We start from the raw sequence: 27,647 nt of genomic DNA, 5'->3' as shown, positions 1-27,647 counted from the left end.
GATTTGTCAGGATTGCTCCATATATCTCAAATGGCAGACATGCATTTCTCCAGAGCGCTGTTGGGTTGGTTACCAAAAGGGAAAAGCCTTTATGATGCCCATGAAAGATTCAGAATAGTAAACTTTATCAGTCTTTGAAACCAAATACACACAAAATGCCACAATAAGCAGGAGAACAAAGGCTCATTTTTGTTTAGATAAGGGATTTCAATTTTTGCTTTCAGACAACATTGCGTGAAGTAACTAGGTCAGAGCTATGCTAAAACCGCGCTTCGTGTATCTGGTATGTGCGCTACATAACAGCTCTGTTTTGTAGATCAGATTCGACCTGAATTAAACATGAAGCTCAAAAAATACAGTAAAACAATATTAAGAGATCTGACTTACCATAAAGTCAAAGCTTCCATGCTATGTGTGCAGCCATCTCCTCCTCATTGCTCAGTTCAGCACCGCTCACGGCACTCGGTGTCCCGCGGTGGTGGCAAAGCCTTGCTATCGGAGGTGGCTCCTTCATTGTGAATAGGAGTGGTGTTTTGTCCTCTCTGAAGTCACAGAGTCAAATAATCATAAAGGTTGGAAAAGACCACCAAGATCTTCCAGTTCCACCATCAACCCATCCATCTACACTATGCCCACCAAGAGTTTCAGTGCTATGAAATTGAAATGCAAAAGCACAAGGAAATGAAAACAGTGAGTCTCAGTATTAGCTTCATTTCTGTAAGACTCATATCTATCATCCTCTCCTGCACTCTATTAATAACATTTATGCAGGAATCTCTACAGAATGGGCTGAGCAGCCTCGCAGCACCCATATAACCCAGAGACAATATAAAAAGGGGGGAAAAACTCCTTTAGATGTTAATTTGGATATCTTTAGCAGAAAATTCAAAATGTTTTCTTACATATGGACATCTGAAAACAAAACACAACAGCACAATAAATGTGTGTAAATAGTTCATTAGTTACAGTATATTCTATAGTAGGACATTACATGGTTCCTAGGTTTGACAGTTGCAATAAAACTTGTTTGTGCCTTTTAAGTGGTTCGTTTCCATGCAGCTCCTTACAAGGTGGCACCTTCCCAGCCTCTCTCATTAATCTACTGCTTCAGGTTCCAGATAGCGAAAGGGAAACTCTGCAAATGAGACTGAAGATACGCTTTGTAATTAATACCCCTGTGTAAGAGGATAAACTATTTCAACTTTCAACTGTTAATCTGGATTTTTTGCAACTCTCTACTATTTCTTTTTAAACTTCGTCTGCATTTTAAGGATATTTCCAGAGATGTGCAAATTATGAACCAGGTAGATGCATGCTCTGACTGCTTCCATTAATGTGTATCTGCTATGCAAAAGCAATAGGCGTGAGAGGAGCTTTGCTGGCTCAGCAGGAGATGTGCATCAAAAATGCCTTTGGACACAAGACATATGCAAACATCTCTACTTTAATCAAGGCAGGGCATGTGCATGAAATTGGCATTGCTGCCAACCAGGCTCTTTATATGCCATCTTCATCTGTTTGGCCACCCTACCCAAGCTACTGCAATGGCCTTCAATCAGCTTTTTGAAAATCATGGAGAAGATCTGCACACAGGCACTGTAGACACAAAGCTGCTTTATGTAAGAAGAAAATGGCAGTAGTGGCATTTTCACTTTTAATGCATCACCTCCAAAATGAGGAAATAACACAAGTTGCTAATGTCCGTATAAATGATATATGGGTACATGTTATATAATGCATAAGCATTTCAGAAGTACTTTCTTTCCCCATTTTGAGGGAGGCTGACAGTTTTGCTTGTAATTCAGACAAGTTTAAGGTTTCTTCTTTAACATTTGGGGTAGAAATCTGGAGCTGAGAGGAGGAAAGAACGTTCTTCGTATTCTGTGTTAAGACACTTCTGAATTAGTCCTCACTGTGGTTTTCCAGAATTGGTTTACTGCTTTGTTGTACAATTAGGTGCAAGTCTGGCAATTAATTTTCTGAGTCCTAATGTACCAGTTGCCCCAGAGGACACTACTCAAATATTTGGGACATTAAATTCAGAGTTCTCCCAGGCACTAAAACCCGTGGAGCCAGCAGAGGCAACGGTTTGGTGGTACCCACCTTTCCCAAGAGCTCTTTCTAAGCTCCCACTCCCTCTCTCTCTGGCTTGCAGGGGCACATTAACTCTTGACTTTTTGTTTGTATCCCCAGATGCTCCGTTATGGCTAAGGAGTTCACCTTTTTGTCTCCCTAATTGTCCAGGTGATTATCTTAAGTTAAACGCTAATTTCTTTACAGGACGGACAAAGCTTCAAGTTTTTTGTTTTCTTTGCCAGACCTGCGGAAGCATTTAAGTGCTTGAAAGCTTGTTCATTTTCTCCAAATGCTATTGGTTGTGTGAAAGATACTGTCTCTCCAAATCATGCCCTATTGGTTTTCCTCTGACTATTCTGCCTGCATCCAGTGCACTCTATCAGCTTTTGCCCACTATTTTCTCTTTCTTACCTTAAAGTGGATCCCTGTTTGTTGACTTGATTTGTTGAACTGTTATTCTGAATCCTTCAGAAGGTTCTTCATTGTTTAATAAAAACTGGATTGAAACTGAGAATTCCAAACATGACATCCGAAGCCCACAATTAAATTAACATTTAATTATGATGCATGACTACGATCAGATTATGATACCAGCATTCAAACTCGCTCTTACATTTCATGGTTTCTTCTCTCCATTTAATAGTTACTTCTCAGAAGTCAAGTTAGATAGTTCATCAGGATAGTACTTGTTAAAGTATTTGCTCCTTCTCTAAATAAGCATCATCTTCATCAGATCAAACCCCAAGGGGGTTTCATATTTAACTATTTAATCTATGGGTATCTCCTTTCAGTGGCAGGAACCAAAGAGCTGTAGGACCAATGGGTTGTTTAGACTTAAAAGACAAAAAAAAAAAAAAAAAAACCCAAACAAACAAATCAGACCAAAAAAAGAAAAAGAAAAAAAAACAACCAAAGTAACAAATGCTTTCCACCAGAGTTTAGTTTCCAGGAAACAGGGAGAACTCCAGGAAACAAGAACTTTGACATAAGCCAAGAGGTACCCTGTCATAATCAAACACAAGATAATTTACTAAATACAGGAGTGCTGAGATGATCATAAAATCCTGCAGTCCTTTCTAGCTATAAATGTAATTCATTTTCTTATATAAGATGCATCTGAGGCATCACTCTAGAAAAATACGTCATTTTCAAATTAGCCAGGTTCAGCACCAGAATTTAATATTCTCATCCACAGTATCAGTGTGATTCTCAACATGTAGGAGTGCTCCAGAAATTCCTATATCAGTGCCTGAGTGACAAAAATGATGAACACTTATATATAGATTTTTCAACAAGACATACCAAATGGCTTCATGAAGGAAACATGTAGTTATCTCCATTTAACAGTGGGGGAAAAGGAGGCCCAGGAAAGTGCAGTGACTTTTTAAGGGTTACCCCATCCCACCAGAGCTACTAACAGCCTCCGCTCTACGTCCTGTGCATTTCAGTCTCAGAAGACCATTCTTTAAATTCTCAGAAACATAAGAACAGTCATTGCCCAGTGCTGGAAAAAGACACCAGAAAAGCACAGTGAAATTATGGAATCATAAAGGCTGGAGAAGACTACTAAGATCACCCAGTCCAACCACGAACCCATTCCCCCCCGTGTCCACTAAACCAGGTCCCTCAGTGCCACATCTATGCTTCTCCTGAACACCTCCAGGGACAGTGACTCCATCACTTCCCTGGGCAGCCTGTGCCAATGCCTCATTGCTCTGAGAAGAAATTCTTCCTGATATCTGACCTGAACCTCCCTTGGGGCAATTTAAGCCATTACCTCTCATCCTGGAAAGGTCAGTACAGCTTTCTCATGCTATTTTTGCGAAGAAAATCAGCCATCTACTCTCTCAGTCCTTAAATCAGATGCTACTTGTTCCCAGCTCAGATTCTTCCAGGTTGCTCAATTCAAACAAAGCTGGCACGCTGCTCCATTGTGTGAGGCACATTCACTTTCCAGCCTGTTCTTAAGCTTCCTTCTTTGAAAGTGAAATTTATTACCTAGAGACACTGAGGTTTACCATTTTTGCATAATCATTCTGCTCTAAGATGAGCACTTGGAACCCTGGACACTTCGAGGGTTTCTTTGCCTCATACTGTAAGTCAAACAGGGAAAGAAGGCAGATCTCTACTGTACGTTCTAATAGTCAACTGAAATTAAAAGCTAGCACCTTTTCTTTGGTAGAAACTGGCAGCTCCCCACATCTGTTTGCTCACATCCTGCTTCATGCGAGTGTAACTGAGATGAGTTGACCAGCAAAAGGGGTTGCCAAAGCAGGGAAGAATAGACTGTAATAAGGCACAATGGGGCCTCCAGCTGGGAAGCTGTGCATTTGAAAGACAGGGAAAGAGAGATATACAACAAAATAGCAATTTATCCACAATAAATACATGTTAAAAACATCAATTAGAGCTTGTCATTAGAGAACTGCTGCATCAGGTATATTTCAGGCAACTAATGATTATTAAAAACCTCCTTATTGAGTTAAGTTACATTTCATTAAAATGTTCTCACCTATTGGGCTTTTAATTAGCACACAATAAATTATCCATTTAAATAGCAATTACTTTCTCTAGTCAAGTGCATTAGAAGCACTTATTTATGGACTCTTAATTATAGTAGAAGCAAGAAACTCAACAGAACTACAGCACGTGCACGCATACGTGCATCACCACTACTAAAGTAGTTGCAGTGACAGGAGGTCAGTCAGCAAAATTCAAAGCTGTCATCCTCTTCTGCAACCCTCTGCAGTAAAGCGTCACAGACTCATAGAATGGCCTGGGTTGAAAAGTTGAAAAAGACCTCAAAGATCATCTATATTCAACCCCCCTGCCACAGGCAGGGTTGCCAGCCTCTAGACCAGGCTGCCCAGAGCCAAAGAACCTCCATTCTTTGGAAACTAAACTAAGCTCAGTAAACACCCTGTTTACATATACCCTACATTACCTATGTATTTATACCCTATGTAAACTGCACATGGAAGAGCAAGGTGTGTAAAACATCTCTTCCTTTAATCTAACACTCTGCCAGCTTCCCATGAGCTGTCAGTTCCCAATAGCTGGTAACAGACGTGGCTCCATGCTCACATATGCCCACAGGAAGCATAAAGTGAAAAAGCAGATGGTGTTAGCTGTGTCCAGAGCTGCCTTTCACCCCTAGATAGGAAGATCTCCTTTTAGTTGTCTGCCTGCAAAGTTGTAAAATTTGATCAAACTAAAACACCCCTCAGGAACAAATGCAAAGTACAAAAGGATACAATTGCAAAGTGACATATAAACAGTGAACAAATGGATTCAGATGTAAACAATTTGATAAAGAAGAGGATTCGGAGATCTATAAAAATAAACAGCCCCAGAACAGGCTGCAGACATAATTAAATCAGTGAAATGAAATATCAAATGCTGGCAGCCCACAGACACTTTGATGATAATAATAGTAAAGACTCGGTGGATGAAAAGCAAGAGAGAAAATTGGTCTATTAAAAATAATGGTGAACAGAATGAAGACCGTGTAATGGGAGGAAGGGCATGTTACACAATAATTTCAGAATTCTGCCATTATGTGAAAGGGAAAGAGGAATTCTAATTTCTTCTGCATCAGTTAATGGTGAAGCACCAGCCTTGGGAAATTCAGCTCCTCCAGACATGAAGCTGGACTCAGCCAGGCTCTGAATTTGGCACAGCTGCTTCATTCACTTTCAGAAAGGTACATGAATTGGAAACAGCTGAGGAATTGGAACGATACATAAAAATGCAGGATGTGAACCACATACAACAACAGTTTATCTATAGAACAAGCAGATCTGCTTCCTCACAGTTCATGGGCATTTTCCCAACCAGAGAACAAGCATAAATTAAAGTATAAATTGTATTCCCATTATAGTTATACTGAGATTACGTACGAATGCGTATAACTCAGTTAGGGATAGGAACAGTGCGTTCCCTAGCAGGGCAAATTTATTCCTCCTAAGGATCAGGAAGTCCAAAATTATCAACATTGTCTGAAACTCTTCCCAGTGAAGTACACAAATGGAAATATCAGTAAGTGGAAGATACAGACCTTTGGAAATCAGCGTTTGATGGACAACACTGATAATGGAGTCAGGCCATCTTGCTTCACAAGCACGCAGTACGCAACCTTGGAACAGTCTGGCTGCCACTTCCTGACATTTATAATATTTCTCCTTCTATTTACACGCTCTTAGCAGCTGAACGCACTGCCCCAGGAAGCAGCTTCAGCAGCAGACAGGGAGACCACAAACTGGGTGGGATAGAAGGGCTCCTCCTTCGGGGCTCCATCTGCTTTCATGGCTCTGCACACAAATGCCACTCATAAATCCAGCAAATACAAAGCATAAAACGACGATGCATAAACACCTTCCTAAATGGATAAGGAATATACATCATTTAACCTGATACTTTGCTTTATTCACCTCATCTGCCTTTTGGGAATTGCTTATTGTGTCTGATAACACAGAAGGCAAATACAGAAAAGAATCTAGTTCCTCTGCTAACATACTCAAAAGGCCACAAGATATCATCAGAAGCGAATCCTGTTGTTAAGAGGTGGATGGGAATGAATAACTCAGATTGCCATTGTTCAGCTGCAGGAGAAAGGCAAATGGCAAGCTCCGACTTCTGCATCCCTGCACATTTCTGCTCCTCTTGTTACTTCATCCTCCCACTCACCGCCATTGGTATGTAAATCATGGCATCTCGTCTGACATCTGCAAGGGAAATGTCAGCCAGCGCGAACTGCTGTTGCTCCCCTGGATTCAGTGGAGACGCACTGATTGGCACTCACTTAAGATCTCTTCTGTGCTAACGGCCTGTGCAGAACCTCATGTAATGGGGCATGGAGCTTTGATCTTTGGATAGGAAAGCACCAAAATATTAAAAATATGAGTAATGCTATGCATATAGTATGTTATCGTGGGTTGTTTGAAATCAGCAACAAGACAAAACATCTGCTTATTGAAGAATGAAGGAGCTCAGTGCTAAGCAGCTGTTTAATTATCCTGCGCTCTGTGCTGTAACAATGTACACACTGTGCTTATAAATCTGGAATCAGCTCAGGGAGACAGGTTTCTGTTAGGAGCTAAGGAATAAAACTACCACAGACACGTCTTGAATTGTCAGCTTTAACACACACAAATCCAGAGAACATCAACATTTTCTTCCTACCTTCCAAGTAAGACACTCATCCCAAGAGCTCAAACATACAGCATTTTTCCTCAAGCTAGTCCAACAAAAACAGCATCATCTTTGGGATGCAAACTTGCAGAGAACATATTTAGCATAACATAATGAAGGCTATGGCATTAAACAACCACTCTCAAAGTTCATCAAAGTAATTGCACTAGGTCTAGCCTTTTAATTAGCCTTTTGTTCATTGATAAATGATCCATGGAACTTCCAAGAAGAAACAAATAGTAGAAATCACAGTATTTTTTCCTCATTTTTTGAAATAACTTCTTGAATTTCAGTGACAGTAAATGGTAAATAAGTGGAAATTTTCTGCTGAATTCCTGTCCGTACAGCATTCCTTATGGAGCTGGAGTAAATGTAAAATAGGTATCTCTCACACTTTAAAATATATGGTCAGATATTAAAGGTCAGAAACTAGCTGATGAAATAATTTTGTTGGCTGTGGTCATTCAGCAAATCCAAAATATCAAATATCAAAATAGAGGTCTGCATCTCTATGGCAAAAGGATCGCTCTGGCAGTGCAGCTACACAGACAGACAGACTGGGTCCAGCTCCTGGGAACGTTCCTTGGCACCATTTAACTTATTAGTAGAGACACAGTGTCTGAGTCCCAGAACCATATGACAAGTCTGGTTTCCCATGTTATTCATGAACTCTTAGAGAACACCATTCATCCTGTACTTGACTCAAGGTAGTTGAGAACTGTCCTGTGGGATAAACCATATAGTAAGTTCGAATGCAGCTACTTTTGGTTTTTATAAAGTCATATTAGCTTCCTGAAATGAAGTCTTAACCAGGAGGCTGTAAAGCAGTGGCTCATCAGAAAATCTACTGTAGCTTACTCTCTTTGCAGACTTCCTGGCCTGTGTAAATTGAGACATGTTATATCCAGAACTGGGTTCACAAAGCTAAGGTAGAGTGCAGATCCTGACTGCTACATCACAATGCTCACTGAGCTGGGGGCTCAAACTAATAGAGTCAGGCCAGAGAAGACGACAACATTTCTCTCACAATCCAGTAATGCCAGGCCCTGTACCTGTTTGAAGACCATGGAACACATTGACAATCTTGGCTGGACTGTCCCACCACACAGTTGGAATTGGTGCCTTCCAACTTCCATCTATTCAGACGGACCGCATAGGCAACATTTTCCTAGCAGTGATGCCACCGTAACAGGTGTGAAACAGTGGGTCACATCTGCTTGTGCAGAATTTTTTGTGCACAGCACGCAGAGTCCTCTTCATAGTTGGCAAAAATACACAGCTAATGGTGGTGACTATGTTGAAAAAGTGTTTTGTAGCTGAAAATGTGCTCTATCAGTGTTATCGTGTTCTTTGCATCCAGTGTAGTTGCCACAGAAATAAAGCAGCATTTCTTTCAGAGCAACCTATGTATTTATCAGAAGCTTTGCAAAATGATCATATTCCCAGTTCTGTCTGTTCCCTTGAGGAAATGTACTCATTAGTTTGATTTCCAGCTTTCATTTTTTTCTTTTTTTAACAGGCAACAAATGACAATTATTGTTTACTTTGAAGTGTGATCTTTAGCATGAATAATTCCCCCAAAAGAAACATCTGCTTCGCAGATGAGTTATGACAGCAGACAATATGCCTCTGTATTTTGCATCCATACTTGAGTGGCAAAAACTGGAATGGGAACCAAGTGTCCAGCATCATGGATGCTGTCCTATGAGGCCGAGATTACTCCTCAAAGTGTTTTTGACTTCCAAAAGTATTTCGTAGCATTTTCTGATGTTTTGTAGTTTGAAAGTCCTTGATGCAATTTCTTTGTGCCTCACAGAATATGTCTATATACAACAGCTACCAGGCGTTTCCTGGCATTCTGGATGCCCCCAGACAAGCTGTGTGAGCAGCTGGTAATCCTGGACATTAATGTTGGGATGCATTTTGTCTCTGGCTCTGTTACATAGTTTATACCCAACTCATGAAACAGGTTTCTTCCACTACTTTAGAAGAGCCTGGCTGGCAGCCCATCAGCCCAGCTTGTTACGGCTGCTCTCTCTACGTCAAGATGGATTTCTAGTAATGCTGGACCCCAGCCAAAATACACCATCTGAACTCCAGTCTGAACTTCAAACTTTTAGGTCTTTTAGCATCCACAGCTGACAATTGATGGTACAGTAGAGTCAGGCACTGTTTTCAGATCTGAACTCCCATTATTGCTCTTATTGGTACACATCACACATTGAAAAATGCAAGATACAAAAAAACAACAACAAAAAAAACCATCAGGTGTGTTGACTTGCAAACTCCTTATGAAAAAAGAAAAAATCTTTTCCATGTCCTCAGTGAATAGGTCAAGTAGCAGCTACACAGAATATTCAAGACACATACAAAGAAAAATCTCTCAGGAAAAGAGATATAGAATACAGATTGCCTGGAGGCAGAATGATCTCCATCAATGGTGATCTTTGAGTACTGACTAGACAAACAACTGTCAGGACCAGAGCAGATATTCTGTTTGTAGGAGGAAGACCGGATGACCTATTGAGAGCCTGAAATTTTGCAAATTTGTCTTTTCCAGCAGCAGTGGATGGACAAGCTCATGTTGGAAATATCCTCTTGCAGGAAACTCCTCATATCTTTTCTTGCTTTTGCTTTACCATAAATTTGTTGTTGATCCTTGAAAGCCTTTGCTGTCTCATGACTGAATAGCCAAGAGTTGTGACCATCTAGCACAGAAGTGAGATTTCATCCCTAGGCCCTCAGGCAACCCACAGTCCTGCTACCCTTCTGTCTCACTTTGTTCCCTGAAAGAGGCCTGGCAGGTAACCACAGTTACCAATTTCAATTTATATATATATAAATATATAAATATATATATATATATATATTTTTTAAAGGAAAAATATGGGAGAGGGGAGAGCAAGGGGGAGAGAAAGAGAGAACAGATGGCACCTATCACATGCTCTTTTCTTTCCATTCATGTTCTTTTTCCCCACAAGAAAACAAGGGACATTTTAGCTTAAATATTAAGATGAACAATACAAGTGTTCTTATAAAGTTATTTTCCTTTAAATCTTCCAGCACTTCAAATATAGCTGTCAGTAGCTGTAGAACATCCCCAGGACTGTGCAGTACAGGAAACAGTGAGCCCTACAGTCTGTGTTGAGAATGTGAGATCTGGGAAGTCCTCAGCTCTCACTGGAATTTGAATGATAGTTTCTAACACAATCTGCTTCACCAGAAAATACTCAATATTTTTTCTTGTTGTTTTAACGCTCTATGTTTTTCCCCTCAGTTCTACTGTTATTGAGAAGTTGGTACATCTACAACCTATTACAGGTGAAAAATAGCTACATTTGAAAGTAGAAAATAAAATTGAGGGCGATGTACATGTGCACGTTCTTATCCTTTATTAACAAGATAAAGAATGTGAAGAACAAAGTATTCCCCATAATGGTGTGCAAATCTTTTGGTTGCGTTTCAATTATTTTTCTGTGAGACACTAGGAAATCTGAATAATGCAATACAAGGAATTGCAAAGTTATTTGAAATACACATGAGCAATTAGAAAGCATCTGAACATACAGATAAGAAAGTGTTTTCTTTTTAATGCTCCTCATGATTCATAGAAGTCCATTATCAATACAAAGCTGCCATTAACTACGTATTGCAATGCGCTTGTGGCATCATTAGAAGGTACCTCAGGGAGATGGCTATTCTTTCTTAAGGTATAAAAATGATCCTTCTCCACAAACAAGCAGCACACGAACACCACAGAAGACATCTGCAATCATAGCATTACTCATCTTTATGAGATTTGGATATTCCAGTGCTAAAATCTTGAATTGTCTGAATGTTTGATATTAAAGACATACTGCAGGAACAGATTCTCATCTCACATAGCTGCTGTAACTCTGGAGACACTAAGGTACTTAGTAACTGAATTATTTCCCTATACATTGAGAGAAGGATCTCAGAAAGCGGTGTATAAGCTGACTAGCACCGTTCCCTTTAAAACTGAGTCTCCTATTTATTCTCTGAGAACTGCATCAGAAAAAAAATAGAAAGCATAAAAATCAATGTTCATTTCCATGGCAAATTTTCTGTTCATGTTCTCATCTCTACAGATTCACTGTCCTGGTTGTACATTTCTTGCATTTTGTTAAGGTTATTTTGCATAGGTAATAAGTCATTTAGCGGAAGAAGTACACATTCAAAATAGAATTGAAATTGCATAGAGAATTTTTGGCATCTGGAACTATATACAGGAGTTTTGCACATAGATGAATTGTTGTTCACCGATGTTTTCGCAACAACAAAGATCTGGTCTGAGACTCAGAGAAATCACTGGAAATTTTCCTAACATCTTTTGCAAGACTCAGATCTGGCCCTGTAGGGACTTCAGTATCCACCGTGTCTTATCACATTTTGATCACACGAGAAAGAAAAGAAAAATCTGAGCTGATTGGAACATGTTTGTTTAAATATGTACATTTGTATCCATATGTTCTTTTTAAAAACCCTTATGTTCTTCACTTTTATGTGTAACAGGAACTTAACTTCAATTTTTCTACTCGCTTTGATGAAATCTAAGTTGGAATACTACAGAGAATTAAGCATTCAACAGGAATATTTGCAACTGCACAATATTGCAGAAACACAGAATGGCTTGGGTTGGAAGAGAGCTTGAAGATCACCTAGTTCCAACCCTCCTGCAGGGATGGGGCATCAGCAGTGTCTCTGGGCACAGAGATGTAGAAAAACTGCTTTTGTAAAGTGATTAAGATTTTGAGAAAATTATATGTGCTGGAATGGCCTCCCAGAATCAAAGGGCTTCAGAAATGTTTATGGAAAAAAATCCATTGGGTCTTCAAGAAGAAACAAAAGTATTCACAATTCTAACAGAAAGTATTGGGACACGTTGTGCCTTTAAGAAAAGTAGTAACTTAGAAGAAATCTGCAGTGGGATTGGTAATCACGTCTTTGGCTGTGATAAATCTATCAAGGATCAGACCATCTTCCAGGGTGAGCTGAACTCAGTGCATTACTGCCATGTCATTGTGATGAGCTACATGTCTGTACTTACACACTCATTGTTTTATCTCCCCACTGTGCAAATCTAACAGGGCTCTGTCAGAGGATATACGCTGACAGTGATCAAAGAAATGCCCCCCAAAAGGGCAGAAAAGCACTAGGGTCAAATAGATAAACTTGTGCGGATCAGAGCTGAACATTATAAATGATGGCACCACAAGAAAAGTAGATCTGAAGTGATTCATTTTACATTTCTGTTTCAGTTTTCTGATCTGTAAAATTGAAGGTAGTGATACTTACTTCTGCATTGCAGCTCCAGGGCTCCCGGATGACAGCTGCCTTGACAATGGCTAGATGAGCAAGCAAGGATACCAGAAGTGAAGCTGTGTGCATCTCTTGCCTCTGTAAGGGAAAAAGGAACTCTTGGTCACATCCCAACCATGGAAATATCTCAATATTTTCAGTGCATGAGAGATAGATACAATAACAAATAGCACAGTGATTTTTACACCTATGCTACATAATCATTTAGCCACTTCTTCAGTTGCACAACAGAACTTTGCACTCTTTTGGAGTTTCATTCTGCAGAGTGAAGAACAAGAGCAGTAGCTTTCAATTATTTTACAGGCACTGCAATGTGGCAGCAATGGATTGCAGACAATCATGAGCTGAGTTTGAAACAGGCAGCTCTAGCACTTACAACAGGATAAAGTGGCACAGGGAGCTCAGCACTTTAATGCCAAGTAGGTTGTATTTTGCCTCCCAAGCAACATGGTCACATGTGGAACTCCACATAACCATGGCTTCAAGCATCCAGCTTTGCTAGCTTATATACCACTTTGCTGCAATGAAGAGATATGGAAGCTACAAAGGAGGCCTAGCAAGGAGCATTTCATATGCAGGCTTGAGGATACTTAAATAGAGTTGACTTCAAATTGTTCTTTTGGGGAAAAAAAAAGACAACTAAATCAGGAGAAAACAGGATGTATCTGAATTGTTCTAACAAATTCTTAATGATAATTGAAAATATTTTAAGTTGAAACAACTCCTTTTCCTCTCCTGCTCCTTCAAGCTCTCTAAGGCTGTGTTTAGAAAACACTGAAGTCAAACTGACCACTTGGTAAATGGGGGGTTCTGAAATTAGTGAGGCTGAACCTCAGCTGAAGTTGTCTAAGCCATTGGTTGCTGGCTTTGAATTCGTTCTCATAAAGTTGCTCACAGCAGCGACACATTTGGAAATGCAGAGATGACTTAAGAAAAGGGTTATAAAAGACTTTACTAATGAATGTGTGTCACAACTGCTTTGGCTCTTGTTCCCATAGCATACTTCCAACAAAATCAAATGTAGATTCCTAAGGGCATAAGTTGGAAGTCATCCTGCCTCAAAGAGCTTGGACCTCTCTCTTAAGTAGGACAGAACTCTGCTGAGACCTCACGGAAGTATTGACTGCAAATGACTGTGGGCAACAATTTCAAAGAACCTTCAGAGATTTACTTGTATAGTTATTGTCTCTTAAGAGAGAGAGAGAGAGTTAATAGGTACAGTTGCTTTATTCATGAATCTCAGAATTAATTTTAATCCAGCATTCTAATAAGTGTTCAAGGCATTTTACTTCATCGTTTTCAGGTCTTGTCCCCTAGACAAAAAGGTCTATTTTTAACTTGTACCACTTCAATCAAGTTACAACCTGAAATTAGTAATACAACTCAACCTACTAACTGGTGCATGGAATAGTTAAACAGAGGTCACAGTAAATGCCAGCAGCACTTTCTGTAAAACAAATACACAACAAGCAAAGACATGACCAGTCAGTAAATAAAGGTGAGTTGAAATCAACTTTGTTGGAAAGGAAAAGTGTTATAATGAAATTACAGTGCTTTGGAAGACTTAAAGTGATGTCCACCATAAAAGATAAAATTAATTTACTGGAAATAAACTTGTGAATATGAGTACCATTTTGTGAAAGGCCAAGTTCTGACATTTAGTAAAGCTGTAAAAATGTTTTTGAAAGCAGCCCTTCATTGTGATTATCACTGTTCTTATGCATTAAAATTGAAAGAACTAAGAAAGACCAAAAAGGACTGAAAGAGTAAAATATTTTGCAATTTCAAAGTATTTGATACATTGAAGCTTTAAGATGTTTTAATACTCCTTGCTCTGCAAACATGCTTCAGTTTGTTAATAAAGAAATGTTCTGATACAAAGCATCCACGAGGATTAACATGCAAATAAAATGCATATGACAAATTATATCTGCACAGGTTCTCTGTCCAGGGGGGGTCTCCTTTTCTAAAACATCATACTCTTGTACCTGGGCATGAACTGTCCTGAATCAGGGGAGGTGTGAATCCATACGATATATTCACAGCTGTGTTTGCATACAAAACTTCCATACCTCCAGTTAGACAAGGGAAATAGTTCACCCATCCCAAAGGATAATACATGGCTATCATTTAAGGACAAAAGTCTGCACAACCAGCTTGTTTGGAAGCTTTAAACTGTACCATACATTCAAAATAACTTATGAGAAGGGACAATGAGATGAGCAACGAGAACAAGGACAGACAACAGTGCAAGGGAATGTGGTGACTGTCCACTAAAGAGGTCCTTGGTGGAACAGGGTGAGGACAGAAGCTGTTCCAGAAAAGGGAAAAAGGAGCGCTTTGGTAACAAAAAAAAGAGAGGAATGGAAGAAAGCACTACCAGCCAAGGGAAAGTGCTCGTGTTCTGTGGGAATAAGTGCCTGTCAGTCTGCAAGGCTGACTATGTCAGCCTCTAGAAAGGAAGCACAGGGTGCTCATATTTTTAGGGTGACAACAAGGTCTGTGGAACAGGGAAGCAAGACAGCAAGCCACAGGGTCAGGGAATATGCATTAGGGAGGTCTGATGGGGGCAGCAAGGAAGATAAACTGAGCTGGAGATGATGAAAAACTGACAACTAGAAGTCACCATGCTCTGTGCTTAAAGCCTGAGTGCTTTGCTGAGTGGGTCATTCTGGAAGGATAATCTTGTCAGTGGCCAGAAAGGAACACTGAACTCCCTTTTGTTTTACACACATCCACAAGCCCAGAAGGATAAAGAAACCAACATTCGTTTCTAACTGTTTTTATTCTCCTCTGACATTTCATTGAAATTATAGCTACTCTGCCCACACCACGGAAAGCAAGAGGCCAAACACAGTGCTAGGGTCTTAATGTGTTAGGGAGTTTAGCAGACACAGAAATATGTCTTAACTAGCAAAGAAAGCACTACTTTTGATTGTGCCTATTCTGTGGGTAAGCCTAGGAGACCAAGAGTCAGGTAGGAAGGTGATATGCCCTCTTATTGCAGCTAAATCTTCTGAATCTTGTTCTCTTTTTCTATAATATTTTTCAAACATTATTCTTTGTGTTTCTATACACTCAGATGTCGTGCTGAGCACATCCCATCCTGTTCATGTCACAGCACAAACAAAGAGAAAAAAATCACACGTGAAGGAGATTGCTGTTTAAGAAACTAAAGGTGTTTTCTAGTCAATTAAATAGTAAATAGTGTCTAATTAAGATTAGTTTAAAAATCAGGAGATATGGATTCATACACATGCTCTGCCTCAGCCTTCCTGTAGACATGCAGATTTGGTAGAAGGTAAATAGCCAAGGTCCACGTGTACCTCTCAAGCACAAGCAAACATTACAGGTGGGATAAGATGAGAATCACAGAAGGAGACTGGACAGCAACATGCACAACCTGCTACCCATGCAGGCTGGGGGGCTGGTATTCCAGAGCCCATGAGCCTCGGTCTTAGAGGTGGCATAGTGAAACACTGAGTTTAGACTCTCTCTCTCTTATAGCATCTGAAGATAGGCTTGTTAGTAAGTGCATTTAACAGGCAGTAAAACACTTCCCCACAAAAGAAAAACAAAGCTAGGAACAAACAGTATTTCCATCTAACTTTGCAGCAACAACATGAAGAAGATACAAGAACAAGCTGATCACTCCCCCGTGATCAACGTGCAAGTAAGCTGCCACCACAGTGTGCCAATATCAATGACTGAGGGCCCAACCTGTGAATACGCTGACTGCAGAGAAGTTGTCTTCATTGTGCTTCTTGAGCAGATCATGCTGCTTAGAGTACAGGACAGGTGTGCTCCAACTGCACTATTTTGTATTATTATGAAATAGTTACATTCACTGATCTTCTAGAGATATCACACCAACAACCTACTCTATGCCCAACCTCCAGTCTTAAGCCTTTCAATACTTAATTCTAATCATTTTGCATCCCACAGAGGGCATTTACAGATCTATAAAGACCCCTATGAAATAAGCGTCCTTGCAAATGGATATATTTTTTACACACACATCTATCAAAGAAATGAACTGTGATGCTTTAGAAAACAAAGCAGTGAATCTCAAATAAGAAGAAATAATGGAGAATAGAATAAGAGGCCCACTTACCAGGCAGCTCAGATGCGCAAAAGATTTTCTTTTGTAGAGTATAAATAGAGTTGAAACTAAGTTCTAGGCTGTCTTTCTACCCCGTAAGACCTCGTGACATGTTTACTCTGTGAGTATTAATACTACACAATATACAATCACTACACAATATACATAAAACTACTTCTAAAAGTCTTTCAAGAGCTGCAACTCAATAGAGGGAGCTTATTAATGCATTTAATGGAAGGTCTCACTGAATTGGGCATGGCAATTCTAGGAGTGCCACTGTTTTCTACGAAGATGAAAAATAGAGAAATGCCAAAATGACAGCAGTTTTAGAAACATGACTACCATAACAGCACTGAGTTTCTCATGAATGACAGCACTATAGGACTGACATTTCATGTGCTTCTGCAATGTATGCTCTGTTTCTATTTAGAGCCTTCATAGAAGTTAGTGATGGAGGAAATGATCCAGAAACTATTCCCACTCCCCCATCATTCTTTTCAGGTTTAATATACCAGAGCATGGAATCAAGTGCTAGGAATGAGCTGAAGTGAATAAGATTGCATGGGCAGAATGTCAAAATGTTTTAATGATTCACTGGCTAACATTGCATATAGAAGGGAGTTCAAGCTACAACACTTAGATCCACACTCAGATTTTCCCAAAGTTTCAGAAGTAGTTTCTGCCAACTCCAGCTTACAATCTGACATTCACTTCCCTCTAGCAGACTGCAATACAGTGTTAATGTGTAGATGGCATAATTACTGAAAGCACCTTCCCTCTTGCTGCATATTGCCTTAGTCTCCCAGCCCCTTTCTTAATTCACAAACATATCAGTGATTTCTTTATATACTGGGTGTAGAACCAGCCCCAAACATAGCTTTTTCAGTCTGAATGCATTACTGTCTGGAGGTCATTTATCAATCTGACACATGGCCAAGCACTAGGAGAGGAGGAAAGGAGATTTCAATGCCTAGAAGTAAAGAGAACTCAGACCTCTGCGACTGTTTGTCACCAGTATCCTCTATACTGGTAGGCAAAGGAGAAACAGGAGGAATCCAAAATCAGAGCAGCCCTACCCAGGCTATCCATGACCAGTCATGTTCTGGACTTGAAAAAACCTGAGATGCACAAAGAGCAGCATGGTTAGTACCCAGCATACTGGAACACATCTGTTCTTGTGCAGAGAATCCATAGTAACCACTTCCCTCTCTCAGTAAGGGATGGGAGGATCTGAGCATTTTTGTAAGTCAAGCATCTGCTTTAAAGAATCTGATCTATATTGGGAATAAGAATGGAGAGAATAAGAATAAGGAGAGAAGCCATCCAAAATGAAAAGAGCTATTGCTCAGTTTTGCCTCAGAAGCAACCCCCTGCAGCATAAACTCCATGACCCAATTTGTAAGGGCTGGCCTTTCTGAAAGCAAAGGTGTCTGAAAGCAAAGTGCCCGATAATGACATCACCTTCCTAAAAACGACAAATGCATGCAGATCTCACTCTGTACACTGGGACATGCACACGCAGTACCTCTAAGTGTAAGGGCTTTACTTTTTAGTAGGGGCTCCCTTTTTAGCCTACAGGTCCCTGGGCAGTCATTTCCTGATGCCGTTCCAGGCTGGCTCATTTTCCAGATTTTATCTTCCAAGACTGCTCTAAAGAAAACTTGAGATAGGAGGTTTCTATTAAAAGCAACTCGTTCCAGCTCAGTTTAAAGATCTATTATAATTTATTTTGCTACGAAATTATGTTTTGAGTAATCAGGAAGTCTGCTGTGGCTTGATTTCAGAAGATACTTTTTAAAACAAAGTCCCTAAGAAAGATAAGATTAAAACACCAAAATATTCAAATATTTATGTGTTTTAGTAATGAGCATGTTTTAAATTCTGCTCAGACGCTGGCTGAGCCAATAGAAGAGATTAAACAGAAACCAGACAGAGATTAAACCAGCAATGAAATCATCCATCAAGACTCATATCAAATAGATACTCATTCACTTCTCCATACTGATGAACTATGTGTTAATTATTCCCTCTAATCAATTCTTGGTAGATAAAAGCTACACTTTCTACTACACCAGTAATAACTAACAAAAAGATACATAAACATCAAGTTACATATTGCTGCTTGGGTAACTGGCTACTAATACAAAAACTCAGGCACAGTTATCTCTAAATGCTGAAAGATACACTCAAACAGAATGAAGTGAGAGGAGAAAAGAAATGTGCCGAGGCTCACAGAACTGCATTCAGCTTTCAGGGAAATACTCTCAAGCACAGATTTGAGCACACGCAGGTCTGTTCCACCTCTCCACAAGTCCTTTGTTCAGATTTCCTAGATTCTGTATTTCACTTCATTGAGGAACAAAACAGAGACCTGAACCATTCTCTAAGCACATTAAGGCACTGCTGCATGAGATAGTATATTCTAGCATATAATTTGTGATGTTATTAGTGTGTATTTTTTGTTTTTTTTTTAAATATTGTATACCTCTGTCACAGCCCCAAAAACAGCATCATTAGCTATTCATAACACCTAAACAGTGTAAGGGCTGGACTGATGAGCTGAGGCCAACTGTGTAAGATTCAACAAGACCAAGTGAAGGATGCTGCACTTCGGTCACTGCAACCCCAGGCAATGCTACAGCCCTGGGGCAGAGTGGCTGGGAAACTGCATGGAAGAAAAAGTTCTGATGATATTAGTCATCAGCTGGCTGAACATGAGCCAGCAGTGTGCCCAGGCAGTCAAGATAGCCAACGGCATCCTGTCTGGCATCAAAAATAATGTGGCCAAGAGCAGCAGGAAGGTGATAGTTCCTCTGTACTCAGCACTGCTGAGACCACACATTGAGTGCTGTGTTCAGTTTTGGGCCCTTTGTTACAAGAAAGGCATTGACGCCCTGGAGCGTGTCCAGAGAAGGGCAACAGGGCTGAGAAGGGTCTGGAACACAAGTTTTATGAGGAGAGGCTGATAATAGGATAGTAAACCAAGTACTGGTTTTAAATGTGTATAATGCATCTTGGTCCATCCTTTAACTTTTCAAGGAATACAGTGGAGACATACTGAAGAACAACGTTTCTTGTACTCCTTAGCAAGGATATACTTGAATGATGTCCTGTTTGAGAGGGTTAGGTAGAAGCACTCCAGCACATCAAGTGTCTTGAAGTATAATCACACTGGTACTTATTGAATAACAGAAATGTCATTCACTCCCTCATCCCAAATCTATATATTTAACAATAGTTTTGATAACGATCAGGATCTGGCAGCTTAACTTAATTGCAAGTTGGGTACCTTAGGAAAAATAACAACCCCTGGCTGACTTGCAAGCTTGCAAAATTTATGCCCAAAATAGCTCTAAAAGCTTGTAAGTTCAGGCAGACATAATTAATGCAGGAACTTTAGCTGGAGCATCAGTGCTGTTGCATAGATAAGTTGATTGTTTGGGACAAGTGAGCAGGACTGAACGTTGGGTCTGCCACCTGCTTCACATGGAGGGGCTGCAGCCCCTTCAGCATACATAGGCTGTTATGAAATCACAATGTACAGCTTGTGCTGATTACATTGACTAGGGTTCACTAGGTTCATGTCGAATCACAGTGTATCTGTGGCTCTGGCATAAGACATATGCTACTGAATATTTACCATAGTCTGACCCCAGAAATATTTAAAGACAACTAGGAAGGACCTATTTCCAGAAGAAGTTGTGGAGGGCCAAAGCAGAGATTGTTCTAAGAGTGATTAAACAAATTTGCTAGGTCTCTAAATACTGCTTCTTGGAAGACTGGCAAAATCTGCAGCTAAAGAGCTCTACCCTCTGAGCTTTTGATAATCTTTAGAGCTCAAATTCATAGCATGGTACAGAAGTACTTAAGTATAGCACATACAGTCAGATAACACTGGGGTAGAGCTTCAGGAAATTCATGATTTCCATGAACACCTCAGGGAACAGAACACGCATACTACCAATAAGAAGAAGGGCTGACCTTACAAAAGCCATATCTTTTATACTCATGTCATTTGCTTTTACTTATTCTTAGGGCAAATGCAGCAGAATGCTACTCAGACCACACACTGAGCCAATACAGCAGACAACATCTGGCTCAGCTCCCAGCAGGAGAAGACTTTTTAAATTACTGTTCCAACTCAGAAGGAAAAAAGAAAGGATAGTGAACAGTAGAAAAATACGTATTTAAAGAAATTGGGAAGTTATCAAGTAAAAGACAAAGATCTGCACGTATGCAAAACCTCTTTACTGGAGGTCCCAATAACAGCACTGAACAGCCAAAAGGAATAGCATCTCATTCAGTCCCAAACTGGCCTATAGCCTGTAATCACTGTCAAGCACACTTTCAAGTCAAAACACATCAACAGAAGCATCTGATTTTCCATTCTGAAAGAAATCAGAAATTCATACAGCCCAAAACTGTATTTCGAGTCATAGCCAGCAAAGAGCACTACAAAGAAACCATCTCTGTTCTGTACGTTGAGCATAACATGGAAGGAAAAAAAAAAAGCAAAAACATACACAAACCAACAACAGCAAAAAAAACATTTAACGGAACACAACTGATACAGATATTGATTTAAAGAGCAAAAAAAAAAAGATTTGAACTCAGATTTGGCTGATTTAAGTGAAGATAGCTCCAACCCACCATCTCCTTATGTATATATCCAATTAGCGCCCCAAACAATTGCAGCTTTTGCAGTAAAAGCCCATCCTTCTCAAAATCCCATGGTAGTATGAGTTAGCAGCTGTGACTTTCTCTGTTTCTTAGACAGAAATTGAATTCACTTGAATGAAAATATGCATTTTCTTTTTTGGTTGTATGTTTCTGTTGACATTACAGATGAGTGTTTTGAATAAACGTACAGAGTAGATCATTTGCAGCCTTAATTAGCAGTTTTCAATCCCTCCCCCTACCGTGTCTAACACAGCCTCCTCCCGTGTTGTTTTAGATTTTTGTTGCCTCTTACTTCTGTTGTTTATTCAAGAAACATCATATCCAAGTGATCTACAATAGTATGATGCACTTCGTTAAGGTCTGCAGTAATTTTGAACATTTCCCTATGCAAAAGCATTTTAAAACTTTCTTCCCAATATGCATTGTTTTGAATTGCCTGCCAAATATTTCAAGTAGCATTAAAAAAAGACAGTTCTCTGGCATATCTTGAACTCTCCACATTTAAGTTCAGTCTAGCCTCATTAAGTTTGTCTGTTTTTCATAGAATCATAGAATGGCCTGGGTTGAAAAGGACCTCGAAAATCATCTAGTTTCAACCCCCATGTCACAGGCAGGGTAACCATTCATTAGACCAGGCTGCCCAGAGCCACATCCAGCCTGGCCTTGAACACATCAGGGCATCCACAACCTCCTTGGGCAACCTGTTCCAATGCGCACAGAATCACAGAATGAGTTATCCATATTCAGTGAACAACAGCAGGGTATCCATAGTATTTCTGTTCCTATAAATTATTCGTTTTCTAATTTGACCCACTAACAGTTTTTGTCCTTTTACAGCCTATGTGTTTTCTAAAGAACTGATCACGGTCTTTTTTTTATCATCAAGTTTTCCATTAGGACTGAATACCTAAACTAACAAAAGCTAGGACCTATCAAACCATTTAATGCTTGCATATTTAAAACATGAAATCAAAATGTAATTTCCTTCATGCTCTTCTCTCTAGTGTCATTTCATCCAGGATAATCCTTTACACATAATACGATCTAAATCCAAATCTAAAATAAATACAGGCACTAGAAAAAATTCCATTGATCCATTCCATAAATGCCATTGAGTTTACAAAAGCACTCAAGATTTAAATTCTCAGGTATTAAAAAAAATACATTAGAGTATGGAAATCTTTTTTCTACTCTTTGCTGCTCCTCTGCTTCAAGTTCCTTTAATGTTTCCACATGCCTTCAATGCGGTCCTGCATGTTCAGAGCAGGTTGCAGTTACAATTTCTCACTGGTCACCTGGATCTCACTTGATGGCTGACATTTTCAGACTTTCACACTATGTTAGTGTGTTGGCTATAAATCCATCTAACAATGTAAGGTTTTCAGAGACATTTTCCACCCCTCTGGAGACCTGCGTGACATGCAGCTCACAGGAAGCTGTCAGGTTTATATTTTAGCAGCTTTCAGTAGGATTTATAGGTTTTGATAGACTAAAAAAGTGAAGCACAGAATACAGAATGGAGGCACCTCCAAAACGTGTCAGTCTTGACTATGGCCTTCCCAAACCAACCAAAATCAGCTGCACACAGACATTCCAGATTACCATTTTTGTAGTCGTCTTTCCAGTGAAAGACCTGTAATTTTTTTCCACAGTAATATAGACTAAATTTCTATATTTTCACTTGAAGAAAGCCTACCCTGCTATCCAAACTGAATTTTCAGTGAGGAAACGAATGGTCCAGGAAAATGCATGATCTAGCCCTGCTTTGGAACAATTCTTCAGCAGGTTGGATGGGGCCCTGGGCAGCCTGACCTAATGGGAGGCAACACCGCCCATGGAAGGGAGGTGGAACTGGGTCAGAACAGGACCTGGAAGATCATCCATTCTATGATTCTACAATGTGGATCATTTGAAGCAGCTACTGTAGAACAGACAGCTTCAACACAGAACCACTAGTAGTAGATATAGGCTAGTCTGGAAAAGGAATATGCTCGTCAGTCAGCCCTTAGCATCAGTCTAGTTAGGCAAACAGCCACAGATTACTTCGACTGTCAAAGTAAGTAAGAGGAAAAGCTATGACTTCTTGTACTTCATGCACCACTTTACTCCCACCCAAAAGCAAGAGTCAAGCTCAGAAGGAACGACAAGACACCGTCTGCATTAAAAAAACAGAGGTTATTTTCTCTTTCTGTAGAAAAGAACCTCATACCTGACACGTCTTTTACAATTACAGAAAGGGCAGCAACTGAAGAATCCTATCTTCATTACAGACCGTGGAAAGGGATCAGTATGGAAGGTAACTCACCCTCCTTCCTCCACAAAGCACCAGCACTGACCTTCTACAAAGAGCGTGGCCAGCACAACTGCCCTCGGAGGCAGTGTGCTGCAGTAAGATCTGCTGAAGGTGATTTAGATCAACAGAAGTTCAGTGCTAAGAAAAAAATTGTGAGTTCTGTTTTCCACTTCTTTTCTCTATCTGCCAGCAATTTGAAGAAACAGTCCTGTGGAGTTACTTCTAATGAAGCTAAAACAGGAGGACTTGTGTTGATTTTATTAAGCTTCAGAAGCAGGAACATATTTAGTGTGGGATTAAAAGAATACAAGGAAAGGAAACCAAACTGTACAAGGTGGCAGAAAATTATCTATGCCACTTATTTGGTTAGGTAACCCTGAGTAGTACAGATGTACTCACAAGAGTTCATATTTGATTTCTTCCAGGCATTATTATATCCGGTGCCTTGACAGTAGCGTCCATGGGACATGAGCACAAAGGCAGTATTGAAAGGGGCTACAGGGTAATATTCTAAGAGAAGTAAACTAACACTCTTCCACCACAGGGTCACATGAAAATGAAGCAAGAGAATGACAATAAGAGGAATGTGAGAAAATGCCTATTCAAAGTAAACTGAAGACATAAATGAGCACATCTTCGGGAGTCACAAGGCAATTGCACATTGAGCTGTATGAAGCTATGTACAGGTAGAAACGATAACAGAAAAATCAAGCAGACTTACTACCTAGCAAAATCTTGTTACAGAGAAATTTTGTCTGATGTCATCTTTTAAATATATGTATTGTGCATAACAACAGAAGACAAGCTAGTAATACTACAGCAGTGGTACAACACCAGCTTGCCAGTAAAATCCTGCAGTGTGGACATGAGGATACCTGGCTGCAAAATGATCTGAGTTAGGAAAGATGCAGAGCGTGAGATCTGACAGCATTTAGTTCTCTCTTTGAGGCCTTCAAAAACTCAATCTGCTGAGACAGCAGGATAATATGCAGTATACTCTAAGAACCAAAGAATAAAGTTAAACATCACTTTCTCAGAAGTGCGTAGGTGCTCCTGTTTTTAGTTAAAACATTCAATTGAAATAGCCAATTATCACCCCTTCTTTGCTGCTGGGAACGAGGATACAGACAACATACAAAGAAGAACGTAGAGGTGTTTTGGAAATGATGTCGTTCCATGGAGATGTCTTCCTGCTGTTTCTCACTGTATCCTCCCCCACATCTAAGGGGGTGAGAATTACTTGTTTCCATTGCTCTTTCAACTTCCTGGCCCTTTGAATTGTTTTAAAACCTGCTGACTTGATTCTGGAGTTCCACATCCTTCCACCCTTATTCTGCCAACTGCTTCTACAGTCTCCTTACTAAATCCCCTTCCATTTCTTCATCACCTGCCACAACTCTGCTGGGTGCCCGGCCCACATCACCCCCTCCAGGCACTCAGCTCCAGGCAGCCAGCACATGCTCCCACTGCTCACAGTTCCAGTCTCACTTCTACCCACATCCTCTCCTTTTGCAGCCTAGCCACGCATGTCCAACTAATCTGTGCAGCACCATAGACGGCCTCAGCTGCACCAGTTCAGCCCTCACACATTAAACTTGAGCTCTTCAACAACTCTTTCATCAGTCTTTCCTGCTCCTACTTCCTCCACTGCCTATGAACCTTGGTGTCTGTGCCACACTCCTCACACGCGGTGCCTCAGAGTTGTCCGTTTCCATCTCTCCTCTCCCTGCAGCAGATTATCCTTGTTTTATCCTGCTGACAGCTGGCTAAAATCCACTGTTCCATGCAGTTCTCAAAGCACTGAAGCCCACCCAGACCAAATGCCCCACCTGCCACCTCCTACCTATCAGCATCCATCAAATCCCAGTTATCAACTGACAGCTTTTACTGGGGCAGCACAAAACCAGATAGCATCAGGACTCTCAAACACAACCCATGATTTCCTGGAGGACATCACTGGGACACCAGGCCTATCAGTGTGCGAGACCAATGCAGGAGCCTGCAGAGCACAGGAACCTTTGCGCAACTTCAAACCTGTTGGCTATTGCATTAACTTGAATGATTTTGTAAGCACGTGACTATGCGAACACCTTGCAGCAGGAAACGTAATACAGCACCTTCCCTTCATGCCTTATCACTTAACATGTGACAGGAGCTAGTGCTCTTTGGAAGACAACATGTGCAAGCTCACATGGGAGCCTGTCAGTAGGACTATGCCATCTCCAGTAATTTCACAGTCTTGTTGTCCGACGGCACTGGAGCTACACAAGGTGCTCAATAGTGTGAAGAGAATAAGAATGTTCTGCAGTAGTAAGTAAAGTAACTTCATTAGCAAAATGTACAGTACAAGAAAAAGTACTTCTGAGGCATTCAGATTTTATTTTGGGCAGCCCTTCAATGCCACTCACTTCACAAAAAGCATTCATAACTCCTTTCTCTACAACATTTATTCTGACACTTGTAAGGGATGGAGTCACTATGACAAATAGAAGTACAGAACATTTATGCGCTGACTTTCCCAATTCCTCTTGATAATATTAAATGTATAATCATAATTGATATGATACTCTAGAATGAGTGAAATAAGCTTAGAAAATTGCAAGAGTCATTTGTTTATGGTTAATACAATCCAAACTAAAACTAATGGAATGGTAAATTGATCCTATTGAATCCAATAGGATTGTGTGTGAACACATTTGTAGTAATGGTCTACTTTCAGTTCACCCTCTGCCCAGCTTTAGTGGGGGAGTTCCAGGGACAGGCACATGCATTGCAGTGTTCAACAGAACACTGCATGTGTTCTGAGTGGGGAATCTGAGGGATCTGCTGAATGTTTGGATGGCTGAACTTTGTTATTCTTCAGAAACATCTCACAAACAATAAGCAAAACGTTTGGCTTTTTATTCCATACTCTTCTGCACAGGCTGCCATATAAACACAATGCCAGCAGAAACAGATCCTTTCAGCAATTATAAATTTCTGACAGCATACAAGATTTTTAACTGCTTGTGAAGTTCCCTCACTCCTATATAGAGTTGCAATCTTGAGTTCAACATCATGCTTTGTTAATCTCCTTGTTTACTAAGGGGAATATAGATAAGATATAAAATAACCATCGGTAAGTCTTACATCTGCCAAGTAGCTGCACACATTTCAGATGCACCCTGAGGCACCAACCTAAAGGTCACTAACCCCTGCCAGGATTGTATTTCAGGAAAATCATACACCATGGATTTTCCTTTTTTCCCCTCATTCAAACTTGGCCTGGAAAGCAGGCCTTGATTTCACAGCAAATAGATGCTTAGTGCACACTGAGTTGTCTGTAACTCCTGATGTTACTCTGTCAGTCAAGATAGCAAACATCTGGTCTCTCATATTTACAGGGCATGAGCAAGCAAATTGCATGTAAATAGAAGATCTACCTGACACTATCTTTCAACAAAACTTGCTGTGATGCCTGTACTATACTCTGAAAATGCAAATCACCAGGACTCCAGTTTAAAAATCTTCATAAAATTTCTTAAATAGATATTTCAGGCATTTAATCTGATCTACAGAAATAGCATTTTTCCCCAACTTACTCCTTTAAACCATTAAAGCTGCACAGTAAAGTGGTGTCCAAATCACTTTGCTCAAGGAAATGCTAGCTAAGATTAGCATACAAAAAAAGATATTAATACCATGCACATTTAGCTTGAATTGTATTCTGTACTGATAAAAGCTATTTTTGGTGCAAACAGATTATGAGCTTGACAAGATTTAATGTTCAGTTTTAAGACAAAAAAAATCTATACATGTCTATGGCTGCTAATTCATGAGTGCATACCAAATGCAAAGACTAAAGTCTGCAATGACAAACATATCAAAGTAGGTTGTTGAAAGAAAACAATCCAACTGCTGTGTCCCTGCTGAAGGGACATGATTCTTCTTCAAGCTTCTGGCAGTTTCAGAGCAGTTTCATACCCA

General features: G+C 40.1%; 2 long non-coding RNA genes across 8 annotated transcripts in view; one reads left to right on the top strand and one right to left on the bottom strand.

The window, feature by feature from the left end:
• Positions 1-14,533, top strand: part of LOC101751275 — a 102,310-nt gene extending 87,777 nt beyond the window's left edge. For all 3 annotated transcript variants that reach the window (XR_006931483.1, XR_005839761.1, XR_005839762.1), the window contains one exon: positions 12,596-14,533. This is a non-coding gene — a long non-coding RNA (uncharacterized LOC101751275). The remainder of the gene's footprint in view (positions 1-12,595) is intronic.
• The window catches only part of LOC107054633, a 101,854-nt gene that overhangs the window by 28,013 nt on the left and 46,194 nt on the right, over positions 1-27,647 (bottom strand). For 4 of the 5 annotated variants that reach the window (XR_006931479.1, XR_006931480.1, XR_006931481.1 and 1 more), the window contains one exon: positions 388-12,684. This is a non-coding gene — a long non-coding RNA (uncharacterized LOC107054633). The remainder of the gene's footprint in view (positions 1-387; positions 12,685-27,647) is intronic. The other variant, XR_006931482.1, reaches the window with a different exon arrangement.

This window comes from Gallus gallus, chromosome 14 (genome assembly GCF_016699485.2).
Source record: "Gallus gallus isolate bGalGal1 chromosome 14, bGalGal1.mat.broiler.GRCg7b, whole genome shotgun sequence".
Classification (NCBI taxonomy): Eukaryota; Metazoa; Chordata; class Aves; order Galliformes; family Phasianidae; genus Gallus; species Gallus gallus.
This window is presented reverse-complemented; position numbering and strand designations above follow the sequence as displayed.